The sequence below is a fragment of the Triturus cristatus genome, chromosome 11 (genome assembly GCF_964204655.1).
Source record: "Triturus cristatus chromosome 11, aTriCri1.1, whole genome shotgun sequence".
NCBI classification, from domain to species: Eukaryota; Metazoa; Chordata; class Amphibia; order Caudata; family Salamandridae; genus Triturus; species Triturus cristatus.
The window spans coordinates 993471932-993484416 of NC_140594.1; the positions used below are offsets into that span (position 1 = coordinate 993471932).

The 12485-nt window shown below is 41.3% G+C and overlaps 1 protein-coding gene across 1 annotated transcript in view; it reads left to right on the plus strand.

Annotated features, from left to right (window-relative positions):
* Nucleotides 1-12485, plus strand: part of TM4SF4 (transmembrane 4 L six family member 4) — a 51502-nt gene that overhangs the window by 16173 nt on the left and 22844 nt on the right. The window lies entirely within an intron of this gene.

Below are 12485 nucleotides of genomic sequence, written 5' to 3' on the forward strand. Positions count from 1 at the left end.
AGTTATAATTGGGTGAACCCTGAATTGTTAGCAAAGAAAAAGACCAAAGAAAAATGTAGCCATCAAAGGATGACTCTTAAAATTAAGATTCTGCATAAGAAAGCTGTAAAAGAAATACTGCAATTAAAAGTATACTACAAACATATTTTAATCAAATAAAATACTCCTGGAATTATATCTGGGGTAGCATGATCTTTCCCTCAAACCCTGTCCTGATTTATATTGTAGAGGTAGAATGCAATTTTTGAGCACAGGGTATCAGACTATCTGAATGTTCAGCGTATGTCCACAATTTATCAAGGTTGTCCAAATTCTGCCTTCCTCCTTTCGACCAAATGTAATCAGGGCTATGTGTGCGCGTGGCGCATCTGGAGAAATAACAGACGCGGCTCTTAATCAAGGGCAGTAGGCCGAGCTGGCATTGCACAAGGTCACCTTTCTCGCCAGGATCCGGGGGCGGTGCTGCCTGGCCAGCCCAACAGCACCACTGCTGCTTCTCTCTCTTACAGCTCAGCACCCGGGCACAGCTGCCCATTCAGCCAGAACATCACAGGGAATTAAAGCCACACACCTCCTTCTGTGGAGCACAATTGAGCTGGAACACAAAATCAATCTGGAGCTTGCTCCGCCATGCTCGCATTCCTGAGGCTGGTCAGGTTCACTTTCAGAAAGGAATACCAGTTGCCAAGCACAAAGGTCACGCGCATAATGCACTTGAAGACTTGCTTTTTGTGTTTTAGATCTGCCATCATAGAAGTATCCCAGGCACTTTAAAACAAGCATTGGCATAGCCAATAGGTCTCGGCTTTGGGACCTTATAAGTGTTTAGCCATGCAACAGTTGCATAACTAAACACTTATAAGGTCCCAAAAGCGAGACCTATTGTCTATGCCAAGCGGCCGTGCGGCCGCAAAGTGAAAGTAATCGCGATCAAACATCAAAGCGGCCGTGCGACTGCGAAAGTGAAAGTAATCGCGGTAAAAGTGGCGCGCGCGCCCGCGCACATGCACTGTAGCTCTAGGCTGGCTTGGTAGCACTTTTTGGAGCCCTCACAATAAGTTTTGCCAGACCAGCGCATGCGCTGGGTCAGGCGAGACCTAAACAACTACTGTTTATAATGGAAATCCGTGGAAAGCAGATTTGTAACGAGTGTGTCATTTTAAGAATAGGTGTCCCGTGTTTTGTTGAGCAATGTGCCTCAGGCAAGAGGATATATCAACGGTGGTGTTTACACACAGCACTGATTTTTTTGAAACATAGAATGCTTTTTTTAAGCCACCTAATGCCTTACGGAGAGATGCCCGTGCAATATTTATGCAAATTAGCGACTTGCTTATAGTTTATAAGTTTCTTATTAGCATATAAGGATTTACAAAGCAGCACGTGCAAATACATTGTTTTCCAAGTTATGCGTTTTTATGCATTTTCGCAAATTATGTATTGCTACTTACAGTTAAAAATCCACAGCACACAGCCTTGCATCACATTTAAGAGTAAACACATAATTACAGTTCTTTCATAAAAGCACATTATTACTATTCATCTAAAAAGGCATATTCACCCCCAAAACTAAGCAGCTGTCAACAATAGGGTATAAGGCGCGTGCACACCGCCTGCAAGGCTTACCAGAGTTACTATTAGTCGCTTAATAATTGTTTTGGTGAGTGACATTCAAGGTTGAATGAGCTGGAGAGTCGGTGCTGTAAGTCTGCACATTAAATTATCAAGACTTGAATAACAATGGACCACAGAAGGGCGCCAGCCAGCCCAGAGCACTTTTGAAGCTCCCGTCTGCTTCCCTCATATCTGCCTGCCATGCGCGATCACCATCAAACATCAAAGCGGCCGTGCGGCCGCGAAATTGAAAGTAATCGTGGTAAAGCGCGGCGCACGCGCCCGCGCACATGCACTGTGGCTCTAGGCTGGCCTGGTAGCACTTTTTGGAGCCCTCTCAATAAGTCTCGCCAGACCAGCGCATGCGCTGAGTCAGGCGAGACCTAAAAACACCAGTGGCTAAAAGCAAAACTTTTTTTAATGAAAGCATACCTTTCTATAGCGGTGTCTGTCGCTGAAGGAACTACTTTCTATGCGGAGGCCAATCAGTGGCATTGGCTTCCAGCTTTATTTTACTTTGTCAATGCTCCTTTAGTTTTGCCACGCTTTACATAAAAACAATTGCTGTGAGAGCTGAGGAGCCTTGCCAAGAGTTAACAAACAATAGATAAAAGCAAAAATATTTTTTTTTGATCTCTAGGCACAATTTTTTTGTTTATCTCAAAAAGCACACATTCCAACAGTAGTCCTGACATTGAAGGGAACTGCTTTGTTTGTGGATGTGTTCTTTATGAAATGGCAGAATGCAGTCACTTACAGTGAAGTTAGTAAATAGCGGAAATAGTCTGACCCATTGCACCATGATGCCTGCTGTAGTAGGTGGAAGAAAACCCAAATTACACAACTGTGAAAAGCCCCTATATATATAGGGTTTCTTCCCTTGTCTGAAATGTAAGGCATGTAGGAACAGTAAAAAGGTATCATCATACAATGTTCCTGGTATGAAAAAACCGAGACCAATCAATAAATTGATGACTTGTAATACGCCATTTTGCATTTACTGCCTTACATGTCCTTGCCCAAAGCAATATATTGGCAGCACAATCCACCCCACAAAAAAGCGCATCCTAGAACATGCCAGAGCAATTGAAAAACAAGACACTTCATATCCTGTAGCGAGACACTTCGCACAACATCACAATAGTGACAGAAATCTATTGTCGTTTTTCTGCCTCGATCATGTCCCAGTCAGTGACCGAATGGGAAATCGAGAATTGAGGCTGAGGAGATTAGAATCTCGCTTTATTATTGACCTCCAAACCACAACACCTTATGGTTTGAACACAGAGGAGGAACTGTCATGTCACCTAGGTAAACGCTGAAACAGTATAATCTATCGATATTTGGGGACTAAAATGGCAAAGTGTTTTCCATGCTGCATTGTGATGAATATACATTATCACTGTATGCCCATACAGGGCTCAATTATGTTTGTAAAAATTTACTTCGGGTCAAATGTACAATCATGAATAATGACTCATTCAGGGTAATAATTTGCCTTAAAATAACCGCCTGTTTAATTAATTATTTATTTAATTGGTTCCGAAATGTTTTTCTCACTTGTAATAATGAATTAAAAATTATGTACTGGTGATGTAAAATATATAGTATTTTTTCAGGTGAGCAAAAAGTACGATCTAAACTGTATTTTTAGTCTTTTCACTATGTCTACGTTAAAGTGAACCGGAACTAGATCGTGTGAACCGGATATAATACTGCTCACGTAACCTGCACATTGTAACTCAGTCGAAAAAGGCGCGAACGCCGAAACGCGTCCTGGTGTTACTGCTGCTATCTCAATATAATGCAATAAAGAATCGCATCGAGAAACCTTGCTGTGTGCGGTCCTCCTTCATTCTTTGAAGTGAAGTTTCTGGAGCTTTATATATATATATATATATATATATATATATATATATATATATATATATATATATATATATATATATATAGATATATATATATAAATTCACTTAAAAAACCATGGGTTTCAAACATGTTATAGTTAGCTGGGCATTTCCCTCGTAAAAAAACCAATGAAATTCCCCCGTTATAGTTAGTGCAGGCAACTATAACTCACGCGACTGCAATCCGCTGCTGATGACGTCAGATATTACATCACTGTATTTAGACACTTATTTACCCATGTCTTCTTCCATTCATCTTTAGCTATACATATATTACATTTTTTTTTTTCAGAAAGACACATATGTCATCAGTGATGTAATATCTGACGTCATCAGCAGCGGATTGCGGTCGCGTGAGTTATAGTTGCCTGCACTAACTATAACGGGGGAATTTCATTGGTTTTTTACGAGGGAAATGCCCAGCTAACTATAACATGTGTGAAACCTATGGTTTTTTAAGTGAATTTGCAAGGTTTTTTAAATGCTAATTCCTAACTATAACGTGTGTGAAACCTATGGTTTTTTCAGTGAATTTGTACGTTTTTTTAAATGCTAAGTTATGTATTTATTAATATATTTTTTTAAACAAAACTTTTTCACGGCACGCGCATGGTGCGCATCGCGCACTGTGTGCGCGCGCCCACTTTATGCAGTTCGTGCCGTGCACGCACAGTGGGCAGGCGGTGCGCTTTGCGCACCGCGCGCCCACTTTAAGCAGTTCGTGCCGTGTGCGCACGGAGCGCTTCGTGCACCGTGCACGCGCGATGGGCATGCGGTGCGCTTCGCACACTGCGCGCCCACTTTACTCAGTTTGTGCCGTGCGCGCACGGTGCGCTTACGCAGTACGTGCCGTGCGCGCACGCTGCACGAACTTCGCAGAATTTTTTCCGTTTGGGTGGTGCGCGCAGGGTGCGCGCACTCCGCGATTTTTCGAAGAAAAAAAATGCTAAGTTATGTATTTATTAATATATTTTTTTAAACAAAACTTTTTCACGGCGCGCGCATGGTGCACATCGCGCACTGTGTGCGCGCCCACTTTACGCAGTTCGTGCAGTTCGTGCCGTGCGCCCACAGTGCGCATTCGGTGCACTTTGCGCACCGCGTGCCCACTTTACGCAGTTCGTGCTGTGCGCGCACGGAGCGCTTCGTGCACCGTGCGCCCACTTTACGCAGTTTGTGCCGTGCACGCGTGGTGCGCTTACGCAGTACGTGCCGTGCGCGCACGCTGCGCGAACTTCGCAGAATTTTTTACGTTTGGGTGGTGCGCGCAGGGTGCGCGCACTCCACGATTTTTCGAAAACAATTTGCCCTTGGGGGTCCTTCTGGGATCCCCTGACCACGGCTTGGGGGTCAGGAACTGTCCACCCTGCCCCCTTTTCCCGTTCTCCACCTTTGTTTTTCACCCCCTCAGACTGCGAGAGACAAAATGGCGGCCGACACTTCCTGGTTTCGACCGATTCAAATGTTAACTAAGATCTAACAACCAATCAGAATTGCGCTCGCGCACGGCAGGGTGTGCGCACCCTGCGCGCGTACAGATATATATATGCTTTTAAATGCTATTTTCTCTGGAAATACTGAACAGATTTACACCAAACCTGCAAAAGGCACTTCATGGACCTTATGGCTACCTCTCTGCCAAATTTCACGTAATTCTGTTCAGCCGTTCGGGTTGTAGCTGCGACTAAAGTCCCTATGGAAAAATCCATGGGGAAAACGCGTTTTGGGACCCCCCCTTTTTCTCGGCCCCTGCTGGACGAATCGCCCCGAGACTTTCAGGGTAGGAGCGGAGCGGAGCGCCCCATTAGATTTGAAAAATTCGCGAGGATTCGTCAATCGGCGCCAAAGTTATTCAAAATAGAATTTTGAGATTTCCTATGGAAACTCGGTCCTAACTATAACTATCTACTGGCGACCGCCAGTAGATAATATATATATATATATATTCACTGAAAAAACCATAGGTTTCAGGGGTGTTATAGTTAGCTGGACATTTCCCTCGTACAAAACCCTGGAAATTCCCCTGTTATAGTTAGTTCAGCTAACTATAACTCGCGCCCCCGCAATGCACTGCTGATGACATCACATATTACATCACTCATGACATGGTCAGTGGCATCACTCATGACATCACTGATGACATCTCAAATGGCATCACTGATGACATCTCAAATGACGTCACTGATGACATCACTGATCACATCATCCATTGAGTATGTGTTTCTGAACAGTTTTAATATGTTTAATATATATAGGGAAAGGCCTGTTGAAGAATAAGTGGGTGTACAAGTGTGTGAATGGATGATTTTCTAGGTGCGTAACCGACTCTATAAGTGAGTCATTAAATGTATCTTACTGCAGACTAGTGATTAAACTGTGTGAATGTCTGTATGTGTCTGTATGTTGGTGTATAAGTGGCTGCATGGTTTTGTGAATAGCTGTATGAGTATCTATATGGATAATTGATTGGTTGTCTGAGTATCTGTATGGGTGCCTGAGTGTTTGTGTGGGTAGGGTGTGTGTGACTCTGTGACTAGATGTGTGAGTGGGTGATTCAGTGGGTGCATGGTTTTAAGAGTGCATCTGTGATGGACTGTATGGTTGGATGACTGTATGTAAGGGTGTGTTAGTGATTGAATGTATATCTCAGTTGTACATGTGTCAGTAACTACATATGTGAAAGGCAGTATATATGTGTGTAAGAGTATATAAGTGGGTATATGTGAGAGTGGCTGTGTGGATGAGTGTGTGCTTGTATCAGTGATTGTATAAGAGCGTAAGAATGTGGCACTATTTTTATGAGTAAGTGAACTTGAGTGTGTATAACTGCATAGGTGAGTAAATGGGAGTGTGATTAATTATTTGCATGACTGACTAGGTGTGAGAGTACCTCTATGGATGACTGGTGGTGTGTGAGTGTCTATGTAGGTGTATAAATGCATATGATAGTCTTGTACTGAGTGACTGTAAGTATGAGTGACTGTACAGGTGAGTGAGTGGATGTGTGTGTAGAGCTAAGAGTCAATGAGTGGGTATGTAGTTATTGGTATTGGAGCATCTATGGTTTTGAGAATGGACGTCTGAAATTTTGATTGAGTATATCAAAGGGTGTGAGAAGATGCACTAATTTATCACATGGATGACGTCATCAGTGATGTCATCAGTGATGTCATTTGAGATGTCATCAGTGATGTCATCAGTGATGTCACTGACCATGTCATGAGTGATGTAATATGTGACGTCATCAGCAGTGCATTGCGGGGGCGCGAGTTATAGTTAGCTGAACTAACTATAACAGGGGAATTTCTAGGGTTTTGTACGAGGGAAATGTCCAGCTAACTATAACACCCCTGAAACCTATGGGTTTTTCAGTGAATTTCAAAGGTTTTTTAAATGCCAATTCCTAACTATAACGTGCACGAAACCTATGGTTTTTCAGTGAATTTCAAAGGTTTTTTAAATGCTAATTCCTATCTATAACTTATCTCTAAAGATATCATGAAAAGCATTGTTTTTTAAAAGTAGGGTGCACATTACTTTTGTTGGAAAGCATCTTTATGATTGGTTAAGAAAAAGCAGTTTCAACGTGGAGTACATATCATAGGATAACATTTGCTCTGCTCAACCACACCTGCTACTTGCATTTGGAAGGCACTGTTCGAACTTAAAACAATCGTCAACTTTTAACCTGTACGTGTCGTTAAGTATTCAAGAAAATGTTACCAAAAAATATCGTTAAGTTTTAAAAAATTAATGAACTTTTCACCTGCACGTGTTGTAGAATGTTCTAGAAAGTGTGTTGATAGAATACGTTGCACTTCTGACTTCTATGTGTTGTTGAATATTAAAAAAACGGTTCATATGGAAGATTAAAAAGAAACCAATAGAGAAGTTTTGAAATCTAAAAGAATCAAGGAACTCTTCTAATTTATTCTTTACATGTATTTATGTGTCCAGTAACAAAATTATAGACACAACAGCAGTAGGAAGAGGAAGAAGCAGCGAGTGGGGGGAGGGGGGGAGATGGGCAGAATGGCACACATGCACAATTAAGTACAACACACATATAGACTAACAATGGCAAAAATGAAACACACCAACAAGGAGCACAAGTCACACAACCCGCCAACAACACACCACGCTGCATTCATACAGGATGTGTACAAAGGCCAGTCGTTGGTGTTGTGGGATGTCTGCGACCGTGATCATCATGGATGAGATGCCCAGCATGTGGCACATGGTCGAGTTCACTGTGTGTTATGTTGCCAAACGGCTGCTCCTCCCTCCCACGAGCCCCACACTTTTGTATGGTGCGCTGTTGTATCTCGTATACTCGTACGGCACACCATTGTAATGCCTATTTACGCATGTCCTGCTACATTCCACCTACAACATCACAGTGCCGTTTGGAGGTGGTGCATGCCACTTTACAACATCGACTGCTGCAGCTCTTGTAGCAGGCCCACCAGAACACAGAGACACACTTACCGCACTTCCTGTACACGGACATGTCCGAGACACCCCGTTCCCCTTGCCGGATAGGCACACCCCTGCACTGACCTGTGAACCCCAGACCAGCACACGCCAGTTGTGTATGCAGGAGGATGCGTGCGTAGCTACACATCCAGGCTCACTGCCAACGCTGAGGTGACAGCACACTGTGATGTTGCAGGGCTCGTGCCTATCATGCTAAGACAATGACCACAGGGACACACTTACTAAGATGTGGGTTTGGGGGGCATTGGCGGTCCTGGAGTTGTTGAGATGAGTCTTCTGGCCCTCATGGGTATCCCTGTATCATGCTCATTGACTCTATGGTACCTGTGGATGTTCTGGTGTGGCTCTTGGCTGTGTTCCCTTTCATGGAGCAGGTAGATGTCCTGCTGAACACCAGCAGAAAGCAGGTGTAAAATCCCTGGTGCTAACGTGTCTTATCGCCGGAATTTCATTCGTATTGCAATTGGTGTTAAAGTTGTGATTTGTATTTTTTTCGTGCGCAGAACAATATACAAACTGAGCAGTATATCTCGTCAAGATCCAGCACCTGACGCACCATTCCCAATCAATAGAAATACAATGAGATTTCTTAATAGATTTTGTGTGTACACTGTAAGTGCAGCCAATACCTCAGTGCAATTCAATACAGGATTTTAGTATTTAGAATAAATCGGAAAGGTGCACCTCATGTCTTTTTGCACGGGAACGGCTACTCTCCATTTCATTATCAGCACTTTAATGGAAGTAAAGCTGAGATAAATCTAACACACTATTCAGAAGTTGGTGCAAACTGCAGATATCACCAGTATTCCAGCGACAAGTGCCCCAAAATTTAACACCATGGTGGACTCCATCAAATCACAGTAATAAGAACAAGAAAGAGTCACACAGCAGTTAAAAGAACAACCAAAAACGTTATTAATTTTGTTTTCAAAATTTCTTTTTTATAATAATAAATATATAAACGAAAAACTATTTTCAAACTTTAATTTTTTATTAACATATATATGAACAATAAACTAATAAACAAAATGTAATAACAATAATAAAAAACAACAAGGCGGAACAATACTGTGGGGACAATGGATGTCGACGACAGACCTGGAAAATAAGAAAGATTGTTAAAAAAACAACAACATGGTATTCTCAACAAAATACCACAAGAAACAAATCACAAATATATAAAATGCATACAGCTAACAACATTTTATAAGTTTAACTTAAAAAAACTGTAAATGTTGCCGCTTTAAAATATTTACCAAATCTGAAGAAATTTTTTTGCAGAAGGCACCACGCCAACAACGTTTTCCTTCAGTGGTGTGGAAATTTCGTACTTTTCTCGAGGGGCAAACAAAGACCAATGCCACCTTGATCACGTTCAAGATTTGCAAAAGAGTTCTGTCACAAGGGGATCCTAACAAAAAATACTCGTACAGCACGGCAAGTATGATGAAACACCCAAGGACCCTTCATCCGAACAATCTTGCACGAGAAGAGTGCAAACAGATGAGAAACACTCCTATTCTTTATCTGTAGAAAAGAATCACAAATAAATGTATATTAATAACTTTCAAAATTATACTATTCCATTACTGTACAAACACATTTTATATAAATACTGACTAAGAAACTATGTCCCTGAACCACAAGTGTGACGATGGTTAAAACACTACATGCATAGTGCACACTACTTTGAAGCAGTTCATGCCCTAAAGCCTACTTCACTAAAACTCCACATGCTAACTGACTAAATGATTACATTACTATAAGGAGACACACTGGGTGAGTGACAGGGTGTTTGCTAGAAAAGTATGAATACTAACTAGGGAATTGAAGGTGTGAAACACAACTGTGTAGATGATTAGAGGACTGCATCCATACTGCATAGGCATTTAAAGCAGTCCATGTGCTAAGGCCTGGCTCACTGCATGACTACTTGGGTACTGACTGAATGATTAGAGTACAGCAAGGAGAGTGCCTAGGTGAATTTATAAGTGCTAGGCTTTTCGCACAAGAAATGGATTAGTACTTGTTACTGAATGGGTCACTAGAGAAGTGCAAAGGCAAGATGTTTGCTGGACTGTATGGATACTGCCTACGAAATTGAAAGTGTGAAAGACAAGTGTCTAGGTGGTTAGAAGACTGCATGCATAGTGGATAGGGGTTTGAAGCAGTCCATGTGCTAAGGCCTGGCTCAGTGCATGAATACTTAGGCACTGACTGAATGATTAGAGTACTGCAAAAAGAGTGTCTTGGTGAATTTATGAGTGTTTGGGTTTTGGCACAGTGAATGGATTAGTACATGATGCTGAATAGGTCACTAGAAGACTGCAAAGGGAGTCACAGGGTGTATCCTGGAAGTGTATGGATACTGACTAGGAAATTGAAGGTGTGAAAGACAATTGTGTAGGTGGTTAGAGGACTGCATGCATAGTGGATAGGGGTTTGAAGCAGACCATATACTAAGGCCTGGGTCACTCGATGAGTACTTGGGTACTGACTGAATGGTTAGAGTACTGCAAGGAGAGTGCCTGGGTGAATTTATAAGGGTTTGGCGCAGTGAATGGATTAGTACATGATGCTGAATGGGTCACTAGAGGAGTGCAACGGGAGTGACAGGGTGTTTGCTGGAAGTGAATGGATACTGACTGGGGAATTGAAGGTGTGAAAGACAAGTGTGTAGGTGGTTAGAGAACTGCATGCATAGTGGATAGAGGTTTGAAGAAGTCCATGTGCTAAGACCTGGCTCAGTGCATGAATACTTAGGCAGTGACTGAATCATTAGAGTACTGGAAATAGAGTGTTTTGGTGACTTTATAAGTGTTTGGGTTTTGGCACAGTGTATGGATTAGTACATGCTGTTGAATGGGTCTCTAGAGGAATGCAAAGGAAGTGACAGGGTGTTTCCTGGAAGTGTATGGATACTGACTAGGGAATTGAAGGTGTAAAAGACAAGTGTATAGTATGTTAGAACACTACATGCATACTGCATAGACATTTGAAGCAATCTATTTGGTACTTAGAAACTAACTAAATAATCAGACTACTTCTAGGACAGTGCTTAGGTAAAAGTTTTAAATTTTCAGTTCTGCCACAGTGAACAGAATAGTACATAGTACTGCACCTTAGTGTCAAACCCTGACTCATTTTATCAATGCATAAGCAAAGACTAGCTTCTAATGCAACTAAAACTTGACAACATGACAGGTTTTAAAAGAATTATCTGCTAAAAAATACACAATGTTACCAAATGCTTCTCTCACAGTGCTTCCCAAATGCACACAGACTCACAGTGTGATTCTAGACAACAACCACGATACCTAGGAGTTTACCAAAAATCATTCACTACTGTGGAAGTGGTAAGGGAACTGCACACAATCTTCATATTTCAGGACTGCACTTTAGTGTCAATGCCTGACTAATTTAATCAACGCATAAGCCATAACTGTCTTCTAATGCTACTAAAACTTGACAACATGACATGTTTTAAAACAATTATCTGTCAGCAAATACACGATGTTACCAAATGCTTCTCTCACAATCCTTACCCAAATGCACACAGACTCACAGTGTGATTTTAAACAAGCAACACTATCCTAGGAGTTTACCAAAACTCATTCACTAGTCTGGAAGGGTTAATGGTACTGCACACAATCTACATATTTAAGTACAGCATATCAGTGTCAAAGCATGACTCATTTAATTAACGCATAAGCAAAGACTGGATTCTAATGCCACTAAAACTTCACAACATGACAGGTTTTAAAACAGTTATCTGTCAGCAAATACATGATATTACCAAATGCTTCTCCCACAGTGATCCCAAATACACACAGACTCACTGTGTGATTCTAGACAAACAACACTATCTCTTGCACTATACTAAAACACATTTCTTCATCTAGAAGTAGTACTACATTTTAGTATAGAAACATAACATAACTCATTTCACAAATTCATAAACAATGACTGGTTTCTAATTCTACCAAAATATAAAAACAGCACAGTTAGCTGTCTACAAACACATGAAAAACACAAATGCTTATCACAGAATGGTTTCTACATGCACACACATTGTAGAGAAAAAAAGTACTCCCTACACTTTAGCAGGAGAAATACATTAGTCTGATTAAAATCAAAATAGTCAACATACATCCCCTCACAAGTAAATAACTCATCTTTCAAGTTGTTTTGTAGATTAAGAAGTATATCAATCACTCACCATATTTTCTTTTACATAATCTCTGCACTGTGCACCTCTCAGCAAAAACAAAGAATCGAAAAGTTTCCCTCTCATTTTCCACACATATACATGTAAACATCAAATCACAATCCTTCACACATAAACGCAAAAGCAAACACACATTTCTATTGGTTAAACATTTCAAATCTTTCCAACTGAAATACATTTCAACCCTTCCCCCAATCTGCCTTCTGCCTGTTACCATAGAAACAGCTCATGGAACA